Below are 18,924 nucleotides of genomic sequence, written 5' to 3'. Positions count from 1 at the left end.
AAGACTGTAGGCATCAGCAGTACTTTCTTTTATAATATATAAATGAATGACATCGGGAAACAGCTAAAGAGGGTCTCAAACAAGCAATCCGAATGACCCAAGATAGAGTGTTGTATGGATTAAGCAGTAGTGCTGTAGAGTTATTGCAGGTTGCTCACCTGTTTCCTATTAGTTTTGGTGAAGGTAATTTTTCAGAGTTCTTTGGTCCAATTCCCTATTTTTTTTAGGACATCCTATTAAGTACAAAAGAATGCCCACTTTATGACATGCCTTAAAGTGGTTCACCAGTTTTTATATACTGATAGTAAATCTGCTAGCATGCCAATATTCTGAAGGTGATCAGAAAAACAGACAGTGGTTCCAAAGTCGCTCCCCTTTACAACAGAAGAAGCTTCAAAGAATCTTACCAGCTGAATACAATAATAGATACATATTGCCACCAAATCTTAGCTCATTTGCAAGCACTAATACTAAATACGTTATTATTTAAATTACTGCTACATGCATGCATAAGTAATCATTATAATTGCTAATTCCATACTTTAATGGGAACAGAAATTAGAGCCACCTTGATCCAGCCTGGGCCTGGTGATGCTCAGGTCAGCAGTGCTTATATGGCTTAAAGCAAACAAATTCTATATGACCTCACCTTAATTTTTCTTCTGTTACTTAGTATGCATGAGGAACTGAAAATAAATGTGTATATATCTATGTTTGTCCTTTTAGTCCAACTACAAAGCTGGGCATGTGTGATACACTTTACTATTACTTCTTGAAAACCAAGATGCTCAGCTCAGCAGTGCTAAAGAGGATGCCATCCTTGGCCCTCAGATGCCCCAGTTTCAAGGAACCAAGAACAAGACAATATGCACAGCTAAGGGTTATATTATAGGCTTCTCCACACACCCCCAGCACTTGCTATTGCTTGATTAACATGTTGTTCTACACACACTACCCAGATACGCATTGCATTCCCTTACCTAGAATTCAGACATTATTTCTATAGAGAATAAAATCCACAGTTCATACACACAATGATCTTGAAGGGAATACAGTATTAACCTTTGAGAAACTAACGTCATAAAACGACTCAATTCCTAGCACATAATTTTCCCATTAAATGCTGAAAGGGATGCGAGTAGTCCTGATTTTGTCATACCAGTATGCAACTGCCTTTAACTGCACCAAAGATGGGCTCATAGATTACCTGAGCAAGATAAATATTAGAATTAAGTCTATGGCAAAGAAATATGTTACGGCACACTGCTATAGCACAAAGTTGAAGCACTGCTAGGCACAATTGTAAATATCATCAATTGATTGCATTGCAATGGCAAAACACACCTATGTGACTGGAGAAGATCAAAAGCACAAGGAGAGATTTTCCTGGAGGTTAACAGAGATGAGCCCTGATAAGCTGGGGAACATCCACACCTACCTGCTCAATTCTGTAAACATTATGCTAAGAGTTCACTGCGTATGCAGTGAAAGAACAAAGCATTCCTCCTTCTTGAAGATAACGTGATAATCCTAAGGCAAAAAAAAATCTCCTGAAGTGACTGGGAAATCGCCTGTTTTTGGCTGATACTGTCAGCGTTACATATTACAAGCTAAAACATTCCTGTTACAACAAATATTGTCATGGACAGAATGAGTTATCAAGATCTCATCCAAAACATACTTCTGTCTGACCTCAAAACTAATAATATTACCACCCTCACAAGCTTTCTTCTCCTACCAATAGCTCTCATTCTTTGTGTAGTGCTCTTTATGTAAGCCTACACAACTCAGAGCTGTTGAATTGGCTGCACATCAGACAAGGACGATTTTGAAAAGTGTGTTTATGACTGGTTTGAACCAAGTTTGCTCATCAACTGCCAGCAGCATTATCAGATTGGACAGTCGCTGGTGAGACAGCGACAAAGTTCAGGTACTACAACACATTAGAGATGGAGGATAGATTTGTACACCACTGGGGAGATACACATTAAGAGGGAGTCATGCTCCTTGGTATGCTTTGTGCTTCTGAACAGCGTCACTGAATGGGAGTTCTTAGTACAGTTAAGGACCCTTAAATCCAGCCAGCACATCACCTCCACAGATCACAAAGGGCAATAAAGATGCATGCTTAAGAACACAAAAAGGAAATAAAGACAAGAACAGGAAAAAAAAATAAATCTGATGTCTCTGAAGTCTCTTCAGAGTAACAATCACTTACAATGCCTTCTTTAAATGATTGCCACTGTACTTCCTCTAAGCAGCAACATTCACACCAAAAACATAGATGTTCCACAAAACTGTATGTCAAATGCAGCTCAGGCTATTCAGACGTCATTGTCAATCAATCTTTTTCATGAAAAAGGGAACTAATAGGAAAAAAAAGTTGAGTATTATTATTATTATTACAGTCTAACCTTCCTACACAAGATTTATACAAGTAAATGTAGGCATGCAGAGCAATCCAGTCTGCATTATCTTTTTTCTCTTATTTCAGTCATGCATTAATTTACATAACATTAATTCACAACAGGCAGGTTGTATTTTTATACCTAGGAGAATATAGATTTGCTATCCATTTCAAAAATGAAGCCAAACCCATATACTGTATATAAATTATATCCAACACACTGAATAGTTTCCACACAGTAAGATGCAATTGCATTAAAAAAAACAAGGAGCAACTCAAACACCAATAAATTAGTCTATTGAACAGCCTTCAAGTATTCACCAAGCCTAAAATTTAAACACATTTCAGCTTGTAGGGCTTCATTAATCATTCATGAATTAACATCACAAGCCGCAAAAACATTTCACATTTGTAACTATTGGCCAACTGGACAGAACAATTAGTTACCAGGTGACGTTTTCTCTCAGGTACTTCCATGATACACAATTTATCTCACAGATAGATTCTGATCCCTGGACATCTAAAACAGGATTTGATACAAGAACATTCATTTTCAGGATGCATCAGTATCTTCATGAATAACCAAGAGCTATCCAGCTACTCAAAATCACAAATTACATGACCTTTACAGAGTACTTGAAACTCTCTTCTTTTTCCAGAGCAGGATTGAATACAGCCTCTGAAGTGATAGAATTGAGCAGAAAATGTTACAGAATGGTGCACAGCAGTGACCAAAACAGATGAGGGGGTGGCACAGCACTGTCCTCGCTTCTTGTCTCAACATATTCACACTGATCACTGGTGGATAAAAGCTTTGCCTTGATACTACCTCTGATTTACGTTATGTTTGTTGGCTTAGAAGTACCTCAAATCAAAAAAAAGTGTGAAGGGAAATGCACAAAATTTCACATTAACATCCTTGTATTTGAGACATTCTGAAATAAAAGCATATTCCCAGCATAAGACGACTGAAATAAAACCTTAGAGTTCTTGCCTTCTGAGGTGATAACTGGTAATTTCTGACTGCACCTGTATATGTATATGATGTATAGAGTGATGTATAGAGTTGAGAATTTTTCACCACATTTCTTCTTCCCGCACTCTCAACACGTATTTTAAAGGAATATGAATGCTTATTTTTGTAGTCCAAAAAGTCAATAAGTATTTTTGATATTGCAAGTAAAATGAATTAAAATAGTTAACCAAAGCTTGACAAAATAGCAAAAATCAGTGGGCAACTCTGAAACAAGTCTGTTCAAAACAAAATCCTACATTTTCTAATTGAGACCCTTACATAAACTTCCCCTTCCTGGAAAAAAATATGACAGTTATTTTAGGAAGTTCTAGAATACATGACTGCTAGTTCTGCTTCCACCAGCAGCACTCCTGCAGATCAATATAAATACAGGATGCAGCATGGCTACAAAGCCAATAATCCTAAAAAAACACCCCACAATTTCCAACACCGTATATTTTAACTTCGAAATCTATCTTACAGTTATCTAATGGTAACAGACTTGAATTAGTTTATACTGCCACAAAATTGCACTTTTTGAAGCCCTTAATTTTCCCACATTGCTTCTGATGACTGTGATAGCATTTCTGGATCACCACCTGTCACTGTCATACGGTGATGTGATGCTAATAATAAACATTATGCCTTCTGCGCTATTTGTTGAGCTCGGCTACATTATATGACTTCCTGTTCTAGAACACGAAATTTAGCACATACAAAAAAAAAATATCACTGTTTCAGATGGAAGACTGCTATTAGAATCATAGAATCATAAAATCACCAAGCTTGGAAAAGACCTAAAAGATCATCCAGTCCAACCGTTCACCTACTCCCAATAGCTCCCACTAAACCATGTCCCTCAACACAACATCCAGTCTTTATTTTATTATATTAATTGCACTCTGATATTCCTTCTCCTCAGTACAGAAGTTTGATTCTAGTTAGGAGAAATGTATGCACTTCATAAAAGGTCACACATCAAGGCTGAAGATTCACTTTACCATAATATTGTGTAGAGAAAAGGAAGAAACACAGAAGTTTGTTTTCCTCTTGCACACTCTCCAACTCTAGCTCAGCACAGGCATTTATAAAGAGATATTTCCCTATTCTGTACTAAGGAGCTTCACAAAACAGATTTACATACAAAACCATAAGTAAACCACAAAGCAGATGTATACAACTGATTGCTAGTAAGTTACAGTGCACATCACCAGCACTGCCCCATCCAACTCACAGATGCAGTCTAAGGCCACAGTACTAATTACAACTGATAGATAGCGTTGCTTCAGGAATGGATATAATGGAAATAATATAATGGATCTTCCACAACGTTATTACAGAACGTGCAATTTAAATATGGAATATAGCTATTCATGCTGAGAGACAAGAAGCAATTTATCACTTTCCCATTCCACACAGACATTTAGAAGATTTAATCTCCTTGGGGAAACAAAATTATCAGCAATGGTTGAGACTTAAAGAAATACAAGATTGTTCAACAATAGTGTAAACATAATAATGTTTAAGAATGTCATGATCTCTAAAAAACAAATTTGAATGTGCAACTAATTCAAGTCTCTGCAGAATGGTACATTTAACAGAGGCACAAGAAGAATGAAATGATATAGAACACCAAGAACACCAACGCTTTTCCTTTATCCACAGAGACAAAAACTTGCCTCCACTGTTTTTATAGAAATACCATGAACCACAATTCAAGGAACATTGCACACTTGCAACATTTTTTAGGTTTTTTTTTATTAACAAATAATTTTTAAAATAGTAGGAATCAAACTCTTGTACTTGAGAGGAGTTATACTTTTAAACCTGCTAAATTGTTTTCACAACAATGTAAAGATCACCGCCTGCCTTCTGGTTGCTATGATTGTGATAAAAAAAATAACAATTACAACTCCGCAATTTTGATAACCAAGTGCACAATCAGTAAGTGTACAGAGGTGTAAAATCAATTTGCATACAGAGTTTGAGGCTAAGTAGAATTACTTCAGTGGAAAGATAGTAAGTGGAAAATGGTTACTGATGTTGTAGGCTCACAATATTCTCCACAAGGAGCGATCTCCAGGAAGAGATCCTTCCTCACTGGCAGTCAGCACTTAAATGGCATCTAGGAGAGGTGCAGCCAAGCTCCACTCCTTCTGGTAGCACAACTGAATTGCCTTCACCTGTGTTCCCATGGCTGACTCATTGCTCACCTCAGGTGGTCAATCAGAGGTTCAGGCCATAATTCAGCAGTTCCCACAGACCAAGCAACATGAACAAATAGATTAAATAATGCTGAAGAGAACTAGCCTAGCTACAACAATCCTAAACACAATGAATCAAGGTTGGAAACATCCAGTTACAACCCAAGACCCTTTGGCAAATGTATGGCATCAACAGACTTAAAAGCCACTTTCTTTTCAAAGAATATTCTACATTTATATAAATATGTTTCTGAATCCATATGGACAGTTCAGAAAATTATATATGGAAATCAATTTCTCATTTATATGTACAAATAAGAATTAGTAGATCTAATCAATACATGCAATCCTGGGAAAATATTCTGAAAATGTCAAATGACAAAAACACTAAATTATCCCCAGGGAAAGATTTAAAGTTCCAACTTTGCTATAACAGCCTGAAGAAAAAAAAACACACTACTCATGCATTTGCTTAGAAGCGTCTTGCACCTCTAACACATATCAATTGTGAAACCCTAAGTGTCTGGAAATGCTCTCAACACCTGAATTCCAACTTCATCCTTTATGCTCCAGCATCTCTACAAGTTGCATCTGTAGCTCACACATCATGAAGAGTTCTTACATTTTAAGTTGCTTACTTCTGTCGTTGAAGCTGTTTACATCTTTCAAGGGCTCTGCACTGAGATACTAGCTCATTACAGATGAATTTGATTCTTCATGTTCTCCAGTTCAACAACTCATTACTTGTATTCTTTACAAATGTAAATTCAACTTGCATCAGGTTTGGACTGTAACCCCCATAAACAGAATAGCCCCTCTACACTGCTAACTCTTCAATGCTGTAACAGGAAACCGTGTACTACGCTTATTTTTGAAAAGAAAAGGTTAGCTCAACATAAAACTCTCCTTAACTACTTCCAATATATCTCCTCTTTACCATAAACAATTACCAACCTAAGCTCCTTAGAGTTAAATGCACACTGGCAGAGTAGAGGAAAGCTACATATCAAACAGTTTGTCTTCATCACGTGGGTACAGAAGAGACAGCTTTATGACACTTAGTATATTTCAAAACATTTATCTTTATGGACTGTAATGCAATGGAAGGCACAACAATGACAGCAGAGCAGAACAGTCCCAGGCTACAAGCAAGGATTTGCTCAAATACAACAATCACAACAGAAATAAAAGAAACAACCAGCTTACCTGCAGAAGAGAGGAATCTCTAGCAAGACAATCTGGCCTCCACTGCCAACCTTTAAATGAGGACTGGGAAGGACTGGATCCTGGCTGCATCCCTTTCAGTCACTCAGATGCACTGCATGCAGCTGAGCTCCCCTGGGCCAGCCCTGCCTTCCCACCAGGTGCTCAATCACCATTGATTGCTGTCACCAAGACAGCATTGCAGCTACAATGGACCAACGCTTAAGTTTCATAAAAGAGGGAATATAGTGGATAAGAACCTATCAAAATACTCTTTTTGTTGTTGTTGTTATTTAACAGTCCAATTAGGGCCACAAAGATGGTGAAGGGCCTGGAGCATCTCTCCTATGAAGAAAGGCTGAGTGAACTGGGTCTGTTCAGCCTTGAGAAAAGGAGACTGAGAGGGGACCTGATCCAGGTCTATCAATATGTGAGGTGTGGGGGGCAGAATGGCGAGGCCAGACTGTTTTCAGTGGTGAGTGGGGACAGGACAAGGGGAAACGGCTGGAAACTGCAGCATAGGAAGTTCTGCACCAATGTGCACAAGAACTTCTTTACAGTGAGGTGACGGAGCACTGGAACAGGCTGCCAGGGAGGTGGTGGAGTCTCCTTCTCTGGAGATGTTCCAGACCTGCCTGGATGCCTTCCTGTGCGACCTGCTGTAGGGAACCTGCTTTGGCAGGGGGTTGGACTCGATGATCTCTGGAGGTCCCTTCCAACCCCTACAACTCTGTGATTCTGTGATTACAAAACCCATGGTATTTCTAATGCATAACTTAAATATACCACTTATATCATGATATTAACAAAAGATACCATCAGCCCCAAATATCTCTTCTTTTGACTAATTCATACTAAAGTGTAGCGATGAAATAGCAACAGGAAATATTTAAGTACCTTATTCAGCAGTGAGAAAAATCTCTGACAGAACTTACCACTGCTGAATGACTGATAAATAAGATATTAAGAGCATCAAACAATTTAACTAATATGTGTTGGCACTACTAAGGGTTAAAATTTCCTCTGATTTTTTTTTGTTTTTAAACAAATAGGGTCAGATGTCTCTCTTCCCTTGCACTTTCAGATTAATTTGACCTACTGTGGATATCATTAAAAAGAAAAATAACTAATAAAAAAAAATCCTACAAGCCACCTTGTCATGCTAAGTTCCCTGCACAGGCAGGGGAAGTAAATTGGTACTTTAAAAATTAACTGCACGCTATAAGTGTTTTTTTCTTTTCCTTATCTTCAAAGGGAGCTTGAGGCAAGTTGTTCAGACACAGATATCAGACATAGCTATCACACGATAGACATCAGATGTGAGGTGAGAGGAAATATAAAGAGATCCTGGTCCAGAATTTGTATTGTCAAGGTGGACAAGATTTTCACAGTTATTCAAGTCTTTAAAAAGACCTTATGTTCCACTGTTATTTTTCAGAACTGAAATACTGTACTGATTGGGACTGGCAACAGATGCCTTGTCATGAAGTCCCATCACTCTGATGCGAGTGGACCTCCAGACAAAACGGACAAGATGCAAACCTGAATTTCACACATTTTTCCCCTCTAAAATAAAGAGCATGCTAACAAAACAAAACAAAAAAAAAGACATCATCATCTCAATCTGAAATATTTGTGCTGCGTCCAATACCACCAAATAGCATCTACATACAAAACAACAGTTTCTGCACTGATCCTGCACTTGATACACTTCAAGGCTTCTGCAAGTCAAGCTCCTCCTCCTGGCACAGCCATGCTGTGTCCCAATAAAGCTACTGTGCTATTTATGCCAAACACATACATAAAACATATACCCAGGAGCCACCTGAACTGTCAGACAGAACAGCAGTCTAGCCATAACTGCAGAATCTCTTTGTCCTATCCTTTTCACAGTTTCTCATTTTCTCTCATTAGCAGGTCTAGCTATTAAATGCAGCAGCCTAAAACAGCCTCTGCAATGTTACCTGATCACATTTCTCTATTCCTCATGCACAGAGTAGAGCATTCTCAGCCATTTCTTACCATATCAAGGCTTGCCGTGAACTACACTCGTTCTTTGTGCTTTTATGACTGATGCTGTCCAATTGCATAAAGGAAAGAACTACCATTGGTTTTCCTATGGTACCTGTTGAGTCAGGGCCAGAACCCCTGATCGAGCACCTGGGGAAAGGACTGGTCAGGCCTGGGAGCACAGGTGAAAGCAATTCAGCTGTGTGACCAGAAGAGATGGAGCGTGGCTGCACCTCTCAGACCCCATTTAAGGGCTGCCTGCCACTGGGGAAGGGTTTCCCTGGGAGCCTACATCCTTGAGATGGGCAAATGTTTCTTTTATCTCATAACATCTTCCCATTATAGAGTTCCTTTTGCTGTTACAGTTTGTTTTCTCTTCTTCTATTTTCTGTTTTTTAAATGGCATTAAAAAAAAAAAAAAAAAAAAACCTGAAGAAAATGTAGTAATATTTCAGGTTTTTTCTTGAGTGGACATGATAAATGATGTTGTTTCTGACTTGTCCTAAACCACATAAAATTCATGTGGTAAGTGATGACACTGATTATTTTCTAAGTCTAAGCTTCTTTTTACTTTGGAACTCTGTCCCCAGTTCATTTATCTCCCATTTTAACCAGCAATGTAATAGTACTATAGTTGTATTTATCACAAGCCTCAGTTAAAGACATTCTTGGCACTGTAATGAAAAGTGTCAGTATCTAATTCATGAGTGTTTAACTATCTGAACATCATATAGCATTTTAATATTCTTCCTGAAGAGCTGTCAGATATATTGTGTTCTGTCCAATAAGTACTATACAAACATCTTTCTGCTTTAACAAGAGCAGTTTCCCTGGGCCTCTGCATAAGGTGATAGAGCTCAAAACATTAAATTGCTGATTGAAAGATAACTTTCATATCTGTTTTGTTTTCCTTATGGTGTTAGTTCTTGAAATATTGAATTTCTCGCTTTGTGTCTCTGCAGCACTTGTAGCAACTCAAACATTTTACTCCTACCTTTCTCAAATAAACTTTCTCAAGGCATTTCATTCATTTCCACTTAAAAAGCATCTCAGCAGCTTTATTTCTCATCTGGATAAGATGAAAGTATGCCTTTGAACCATTGTTGAGTAGAAACTCATAACAAAAATTAATATGACTTTACACCTAAAGACAACACAACAGTTCCATTCCAACAGGTCAGTCAAAACATTTAATCTGAACACTGAATTAGACAGGTAGCTTTAAAACACAGTAGAATTACCCCAAAATTGAGATTTAAAAAGAAATTTATATTTGGATGTCTCCCATTATCTGGTGTAAGTTCACTCTGACATTGAACTGTGCGTGCGAAGTTCTAGGGATTATTTGGAGAAACTGAAACAAAATCCTAGGCTAACACAAAAGATTTCCAGAGGAGTCACTCTTGCAATTTAAATAATAATGTTCTGTTATTCCAAAACTATGACAATAGCTGACCAGTGCTTGCTATTTTATCTCATCTGAATCAAGGATAATCAGTTTATCAGTTTATTTATCAGTACTGCAGGAGGAGTGACTAACAGTAACTTTAAAAAGTTGACGAAGTATTGAGGTGCTACTCCTTCAGATGGCATTGCAAGCAAGTCCTGACCCTTAATGTTAGTTCTAGTTCAAAGAATTTGCAAAACACCCAAGTTTGTTTCTCCGTAGCATAAAAAATGTAATCAATAGATATTCATTATCTGCACAGGAAGAATGTTTAATATTGTAATCAGTTAATTTAGCTTTTTAAGAAAAAGATGGGTTTGGATATTCTTCATTTATACAATCATGAAATTAACACAGAGCACAACAAGAAGTTCAACAAAACAATTTGTTGAACATGTCTGAAACTTCTAATTTTAAACACGAGATTGCTGTATGCACTGCATTGGTAGTACTAATTAGGACCTTGCATTCCAATTAAAGGGGAACCACCTGAAAAAGGGACAGTTTTTGATTGAACACAATATTTTCTAACCATCTTGGCTTTTTTTTTTTTTTTTTCCCCCACAAATTCACTAGTAAAGCCAAGATAATTTGATATCTGGTGTCAGAAAATCTTTCATCCAGGAACTAAAGTAGCACAACTACTAATGGACCTAATTAAAATAGCACAATGTGCATATTTTGTACTAATTTAATGCCACAATATGTAGCTCAAATAAAACCGATTCATAGCCTGACAAGAGCTCCAAAAGCCTCAGCTCAAACTGGGAGCTTAAATGCTACATTGAGTCCCTAATTTTGCAGAGAGCAGGTACAAAACTGGCTCTCCTCATTAACAGGCAACATTGCTGGTATCAAAAATGATGATATTATTGGTTTCTTCCTCACTTTTCAAATGACACCTCATTGTCTGGTGATACATTCTGCAAATGTAAAAAAAAAAACAAAAACAAAACACAACAACAACCTTGGAACTGTTCTAACTTTCCTCATTTTTAGCAAGACGTTACTGCAAAACTCAGCCAGTTTTGAAATCATATCTTTCAGTTGTCACAGAGGTTCTTTTCTGATGGAAAAAATGGTTTCTCTCAATGTTTGTCTTTTATTTCAAACTTTGTTATCACACAGATTCCATTTTGGTAAAAAATGGGAGTCTGCAGCACATCAGAACATACGTATTGAACCACTGGTTTAATCTTTTACAGATAATTAGACTAAATTCACAGAGGCAAGAAGAATGCCTTAAACAAAGGTGGTGGGAGGGTAGGAGGTTGAAGGAAAGGTGATAGAATTGTGTCTATTTCTATAGATGTCTCTCTATAGAAACACCCACCCTCCATGTGACTACCAAAACACCATGCACGTACTCATTCCCCCGTATTTTGTGCCCGTCGACTGGTTTGACACATTTATGCTCAAAAAAATCCATCAGAAAACCAAAGAAAAAATAACTACAAACACGCAAATTCTTGGTGACACCGGTGTCAGACACTGCTGTGCATCCTGTACTGCTACCAGAATGTATGCATATGGAAATCAGTGGGAAACAGAACTACTATGACCGCAGTATTACAGAAGTCATCTCAAATAGGGATTACATACACTTATGGAATAAGAGCTAGTTCCCTCAGCAGCTATTAAGTATAATGATTCAGATGAGCCCACTGAACTGATAATTATATGCTAATTATTGAAAACGAAACACAACACTCTATCCTCACTGTCTGTCTTACACTTCTCTTTAGCTCCCTGTTACTGGTGGCAGTCAGACCTAGGACACCAATCACAATGGTCTCTGGAGACATCATTATTTCCTCCAGATTTAGTATTGCTCTAACAGACAATCTATGACAGTCAGCTTAAGATTATACGTTACTTAGCACTTTGCCTAACTTTTCCATATTTGCTCTTTAAGTAAACACCAGTCACTCTAATGAGTCATATCTGGAGAGATAACTAAGGGTTTTTAAATGAGTGATTCCATCAAACTCAGGAGTGTTTGTTTAATTTTAGTTGAAGTCAAGCACATGATTGCTACTTAAATGACTGTAAATCTGTCCCACATCCTCAGACAGTATAACTTAGCAGACAGTAACCATACACACGTGGCCTATGCATTCCTGTGTTAAAAAAACCATACATTATTCGATTTAAAATACTTCCAACTTCATAGAAAGTGTTCTCAAATCTCAATAAACAGAGCAATACGCCACATCAGATTTACTGGTGGTTGTTAAACTTCTTGATTCAAAACACATGCAGCCACCAATGGTAACATCACAAAGTACACTCCTCACAATAATAATTGTAATTTATACACTCTGATTTTGTTATTGCAAAAATAAAGTCTGTGTCATTCCCAGCCACCTTCAGAGAGAGAGAACTGAATTTCTCCATGCTATTTTTGGTACAGTTGAACTCAGCAAAGGAGCTGGCTCCTGCAGCAGTAAGCTCCCGCTGCTGATTTCTGCAGTGATGACATTTCTCAACTGCTCGTCTCTGCTCCTGAGTCTCGAGGTTTCTGAGCCTGTTTAGAAGCTGTGATGGGCCTCCATCTTTATTTCGTAATCAGGCAGCCTGAATTTTTGTGAAAGTTTTGGAAGCCTTTGTTTGTCTAGGAGATTTAACTCTTAACTACGAGCAAATTAACAGTCATTTTACAACCTTGCTGCTAATAATCTGCAACAGGATTAGTGCTCCATGCCTGCAGTTGCTTTAGTTGCTATATGAATACTCAATCGGATCTCTCAATCGGATCTCATACATAGCCCTCCTTGTATTTACAGCTTAATTTCTTTGTTACGTGGCTTTGTTTTCTTGTTGTATACATCCATACAAGTACTCACCACTGTAACAATCATGGAATTATCTACGTTTTAATTAGATCTGTTTTGTCTCTACTCCCACATGTTCTTCTGTAGGTGCCAATATAAATTACAGTCTTCTCAGTTTCTCTCATCGTTTATCAAATGACGAGTCACAGAAGTACTTTTAGTAATGCACAATTAACTCTGTGACAATGAATAAACAAGTGTTTATGAGTAGTTTTGCTGCAACGTTAACAAAAAATTAGTCTTTGTGAGGCATGTGTATCCTGACTGCCTATGGTCAGGTTCTCAAATCCTATAACATCACACTCAGCTATGGTGTCATAAAACACAGCCTTTAAAGTTTATCATATAAAATATGTGCTGTAATCTATAATACTACTACAAAGTACTCTAACCTTTTGTAATCAAGTATTCTTGCCTATGTGTATTTTTCTTTACAGTCAGTTGCTATACCCTGAGAGTAATGGAAACCCAAATCAAGATAACCTCATGACATAACCCTTGATTTAGCAAATGTATCATTAACAGTCTCCTAGAATTAGTCATTTCAAATTTGATCTCAACTCACTGTTTTCAAACATTGATTCTTAAACAATTCATTGTTCACAAAGTGCTTATTTTATATGATTTAGATTTATGGTTTTGTTCACTTCTTACCTTATCAACTTTTTCTACTAACAAATCTTACTATGAATTTACTGCTTCTTAATCATCATTTTTTATTATTTCTTTTAATTTTCATTACTCCTTCCATCTTTTTCAAAAACCTCCCTGAAAGCTGATTTATTGATTAAAATATTAACGATTACTCTTTCCAACTGTTACTCTTCTCAGCCCCAAAGAAACAACAAATGATTGTTGTGGAAAGCCAAGCACATCTGATGGCTGAGCACCTGGATCTAAAAAAGTCATCTGCAGAAACCACTGACCTATTTGTAGTTTATGCTACTATCCATAGATAGAGAAATCAACTATTTAAGAATAAACCTACCCAAACCTATCTAGGTTGAAGGAGCCTAAGAATTTGACTGCTGCATCTTATGGCTGCGCAATACATTGCCAGTAATGTCTACTCAATCACCAAATATTACCAGAGCCACAGGAAGTATCCTTTTCAGCCACATTTCTACAGCAAACAGCTATGTTTTCACATAATAAAATTCTGCAACACCATTTCTGTGTGGCTTCTACTATTAAAAAGTAATCCTAATCCACAGCACACCGCTGATTTTGACAGTTTTCCAAGAAAAAAAGCCATCTCTACCTTGACACTTGCAGAACTTTACACCACCAATTTGGATAATTAATCCAAAACCACAAAGTACCACAGAGAGGTTTTGATACCAAAATCCCTCCGCAGTTTTGAATTCAATCCAGTCAGTATTGGAGGTGTCTGCATTAAGAGCCCAGTTACCTGTTCTCCACCTGCACAGCAGCGTGAGCTTACATTCTTTTCATCTCAAAGCTGCAGCTGTTGGTGGTTTTGAGCAGCTATGATCAAATGCAAGATGAATAAAACTAATTTCTGCAGTCCTTGCTAAAGCTTACGGATGATATAATGAACCTTCTTGAATCTTCTGAAGTTACTTTCAAAGCTGTTTGAGCGATTCTGCCAACATCTCAATTCATATGCCACGATTTAAGAGAGATTTTGATGTGTGGTTTCCTTTGTCTTTTGAAATGGATCGTGACACGTACAATAAAAGTTTGTTTTCCTGCTTCTAGTTGACAGCCCAGAGCTTCAGGAGTGGAAGTTGAGACCCTAATATTTTATCCTGAGTATTTAGTGCTCTGGTAACCACAGCCCTAGAATTATCTCTACCATATTGTCATTAAGGAACTGAAGCTGCACAAAATGCATGCGGTAGTTGAGAAAACTGCAATATGTAACACAAGCTGCTGCAGATGTCCACAAAGCCTTTTCTCTGCAATTACTACACAGTTTTCCTACAGTACAAAAAATAAGTCACCTCATTAGACAGCACACAAATCGATGTTGCATTCTTTCCAGTCACCTAATTCTGTTGTGTGTGTATGTGTGTGTGTGCAAAAGATAGAATACTATTTAAACAAACCTGTACTCTTACATGACACGTGCAAGACATTTTCTTTCATTTCACCACTCTGGATCTTCTAACGTGAGAGTAAGAACTCAAAGCTGTTTATCTCAATGCCAGAGAAAAATGTCATTCCAAGAGAGGATTCATCCCCAAGGTAAAGAAGAGGAAAGGAACTGACTTAACAAAGGAAAATGTATGAGACCTTTTATTGGAAAGGGTAGATGAAGGAATCAGCCACAAGATACACTGAGACACAATTCTTTATATGTTATTGATGTCATAACATTGCAGTGACCATTGTAAATGCTTCCTCTCTCCACCTGCACAAGAAGTGCCAAGTTGTTGAGAATTGACATTACAGAAAATGATGATGTAAGAGCATCCCGATCTCGAGTAAAGATGAGTGAATTCTGGGAAATAAGTCTTTGGAACCATGAGATCAACATGACTGGAAGCTGAGTGAAGGAAAAATCATGCCTCCTGTTTGAACAGTGTCAGAATTGCATCATACTCATGTGAATAAAGAAGAACACACCAAAAAAGTCTAAATCAACTACTTTTTTCTAAGTCAGAGCAGAAGAGGACCACCATGAACACTTGCACAGTGCTATCAAGAAAAAAATATTATGAGATGGAAGAATTTAAAAATTATAGATCAGCCTAAATAATAAATTACTTAATTATCAGTAAATCTAGATGGAAAAAGGGCTTCATTTCCTATTACCTGCATCCTCACTTTGCTTTTAGAAACTGCTGAGTCATATTTTTGCCTTTGCCCTGTAATGAATTAGCGTGAAAGGGTAACTCTTCATAAAACGAAAGCTGAGATTTTTACAATGTCAAATGCCTCCAGCAAGGGAAAACATGCTGTGAGAATCATCCCCCATCCCTCAAAAAAAAAAAAAAAAAAAAAAAAAAAAAAAAAAAAAAAAAAAAAAAAAATTAATCCTAAAAAGCCATTTTATATTAAGTCAGAAACCATGTGAAACTTGTATGAAATCCATTCACAGACTCAATTGTATTCCTATTCTTCCAAAAGTCAGTTTTCTGGAGAGGAGTTATTAGGAAAGACAAAGTAGCAGCCACATTGATATTTTCAAGACAGATAAAATGAGTAGAACTCAGTAATAAAAACTGTCTAGTGACACCTCACAGTCAGAAGGCTATTTGATTAACCATCTCAACTGACGCTAGAATCTAAACATTTTAGCCATGCTGAATAAAATGAAGTGACAACCATCAATGTATTTTTCTGAGTCACATCAAGATATCAGAAAAAAACAAGGACAAAATCCAACAAATAGCTGTGTTTGCAGAGTTTCCAATAAGAACAAAAAAATATCCAGAACTGCAAGAGAACTTGGAAAAACAGTAAGCTTAAGAAAATTGGAAGAGTGTACACTTAGTTCAACTTCAATGGCAATATGGCAGAAGAAGAGTAAGGCTGCCATGGAAAGTTCGGGCAGCGATGTGAAAGTACTGATTGGCAAAGTTCTGCAGAGCACTCCAGATGATGCTATTCCTCAGCTGCTGTCAAAAATGTGCTATTCACAAATAAGAAAAAACAAAAATACTGCAGAAAGCTTAAGGGGACTGGGCATTAATCTATATAGAAATGTGAAGATTAGAGACTAACCAAGCAACAACTGACCTAAGTGTGGACACAGTTATCCAGAAATATTTGACAGGCTATCCACTTTGGAAAAAGGAGAATTGTTTAGTATGATACCTAGGGCTCTAACAGCAAACAATGGGAAGAAATTAGGAGGGAAGATGTAGGCAAGATAGCAGCAAAGCATTTCAGCAGAGTTATTGTGCTGTGAAATAGTCTCCCAAGGATTGCAGATGAAACCCCATTGTATGGGAAATTGAAAACTAGCTCCAATTAGAGCTAAAAACTTCAACACGGCAAACAATAGTGTCCCAGTGGAATGATGGCCTGGATTGACTTAATAGCTTTTTTCCCAATTTGTATCATATTTCTTTGCAGAATGCACAATGTAAGACAGTTTTAGAGGAAGAACATTTTTCACAACAAAAGTTATTGTTTTAGCTAAGGATGCTTAACACTTTAACCATCTATCACTCCATCAGTCTTTACTATGGCATCTACATATAGCATGTGGGGCAGGGATATTTTGCAAAGACAGATCTTGGTCTTCAGAATTCTTTTTGATCTCCCATTTTACTAGCTGAAGCAGACTGAGTTAAAATTCCATCTGAAGAGATTATTAAGAACATCCATAATATCACAGCAGTAATATTATTAGCACTTTAAAAAACAGACACAATGTTCATCACAGAAAGCTGCAAAAACCACCACCTTTGCGAGGACAGCAGACTAACTGCAGCAGCCCTACAGAGATTTCTCAAACCTACATGAACACTATTAATTTGTACAAAACAGCTTTTATTTTGTTTGCTTTCTTTCCCATTGTGTACTTACACCTTCTGCAACGCTTTGCATCTTTACAGAGTTCCTTCAGTGACACTGTGTGCAATAAAGACATGCAGGACATAACCCCAAGGGACACAATCCTGCACAAGGAAGACAGTGTGGTTGTTGGACTTTTTTTTAAACACACTAAGCATGTAAAGGGAAGGAAGACTTGGTACAACAAAGAATTTTTCCTCCTTGTATGCATCTCCAGTACCAGTGTTCTACAGCTGCTCACATTTGCCATTTCTCAGTTCAGCAGATTCTGCAGCACTGCCTCTGTTCAAACCATGACGTGCTTTAACCTTGATGAGGTACAGACAGATGTCAGAAATGACTAGCTGTTTTACACTGTGCATGAGCAACTGACAGAAAATGACATAGCAGTCTGTATGATATCTTGCATGATATCACTTATGGATCAGGATTTCTTTCACTTACGGACAGAAGGATCTTCTGTTTGATGTACCGACTGATTGCAAGTCCTGGTTACACTGTGATACCAAATAACTAAACTGAATCTCCCCAACGAACAGGAGAAAAGGAAGTTTTGTATCTTGACAGCTGGCCGCATTCAACAACTGGTGTGATTACAAGAATAGAAGTGATAATTTGGATTAATAATTTTCTTTTAATAAGTACTTGAATTAACCTTGCAAAACGCCCTCCTATTTGACAGTACATAAGAGAATTAGCATGCAGATAGAAAAACAAAAAATCACTGATAAAAAACAAGAATGTTTTGCTTTTGATTTTCACCTCCTAATATCACGTTATATTCCAGTGAGAATAAAATGATAACCAAAGGCATATTCAAGACTTCAGGTAGATTAATTTTATCCTGATCTAGCAGGCTATTGCATACGTACAAGAATAAATTCTTACACCAAAGGAACACAGGGTTTACCTGCTTCTGAATGGATTCAGAAAGCTCCAGGCCGAACTAACAGCTGGCCAGATTTCAACATCTTTCCAGAGATAGGCAGTGCTGCACATTTTACACTTAAGGTATGATTTAATAGCTCCCTTACAACCTAACAGGGTGTGATACAGGCAGGAGCTGTTACAATGCCAGAGATGAAGCTTTTATGCACATTTTCTGTGTGTGGCAGCTGCTCAGCCTGGAAGAGTATTTGAAGACACCAAATACAATAACAACAGGAAGACCTCTGCTCCCACTATTCACCTGCTGAGAAGACACAGTATTGTGTGGACTCACATCTCCAGCCTCCTAGGAAACTTTTTGCTGTCAGCCTGGTGGCTTTGAGGCATCTTGGAAGTGAGCAGCTAGAGAAAGCATTTTGGAGCTG

The 18,924-nt window shown here is 37.5% G+C and overlaps 2 protein-coding genes across 3 annotated transcripts in view; both read right to left on the bottom strand.

Annotated features, from left to right (window-relative positions):
- KIAA1549L (KIAA1549 like) overlaps positions 1-18,924 on the bottom strand; it is a 299,878-nt gene that overhangs the window by 119,322 nt on the left and 161,632 nt on the right. The window lies entirely within an intron of this gene.
- Positions 1-18,924, bottom strand: part of SPON1 (spondin 1) — a 361,499-nt gene that overhangs the window by 330,552 nt on the left and 12,023 nt on the right. Inside the window, exon 1 of one of the 2 annotated variants that reach the window (XM_052695646.1) lies at positions 6,833-6,850. The exons of the other annotated variant lie outside the window; for it this stretch is intronic. The gene's annotated coding sequence lies outside the window, so the exon portion shown is untranslated. Of the gene's footprint in view, positions 1-6,832; positions 6,851-18,924 lie in introns of those variants that run through there. 2 annotated transcript variants of the gene reach the window in all.

The sequence above is a fragment of the Tympanuchus pallidicinctus genome, unplaced genomic scaffold (assembly GCF_026119805.1).
Source record: "Tympanuchus pallidicinctus isolate F22 unplaced genomic scaffold, pur_lepc_1.0 scaffold3, whole genome shotgun sequence".
NCBI lineage: Eukaryota > Metazoa > Chordata > Aves > Galliformes > Phasianidae > Tympanuchus > Tympanuchus pallidicinctus.
Note: the sequence above shows the minus strand (reverse complement) of the source record. Positions and strands in the feature narration are given on the sequence as shown.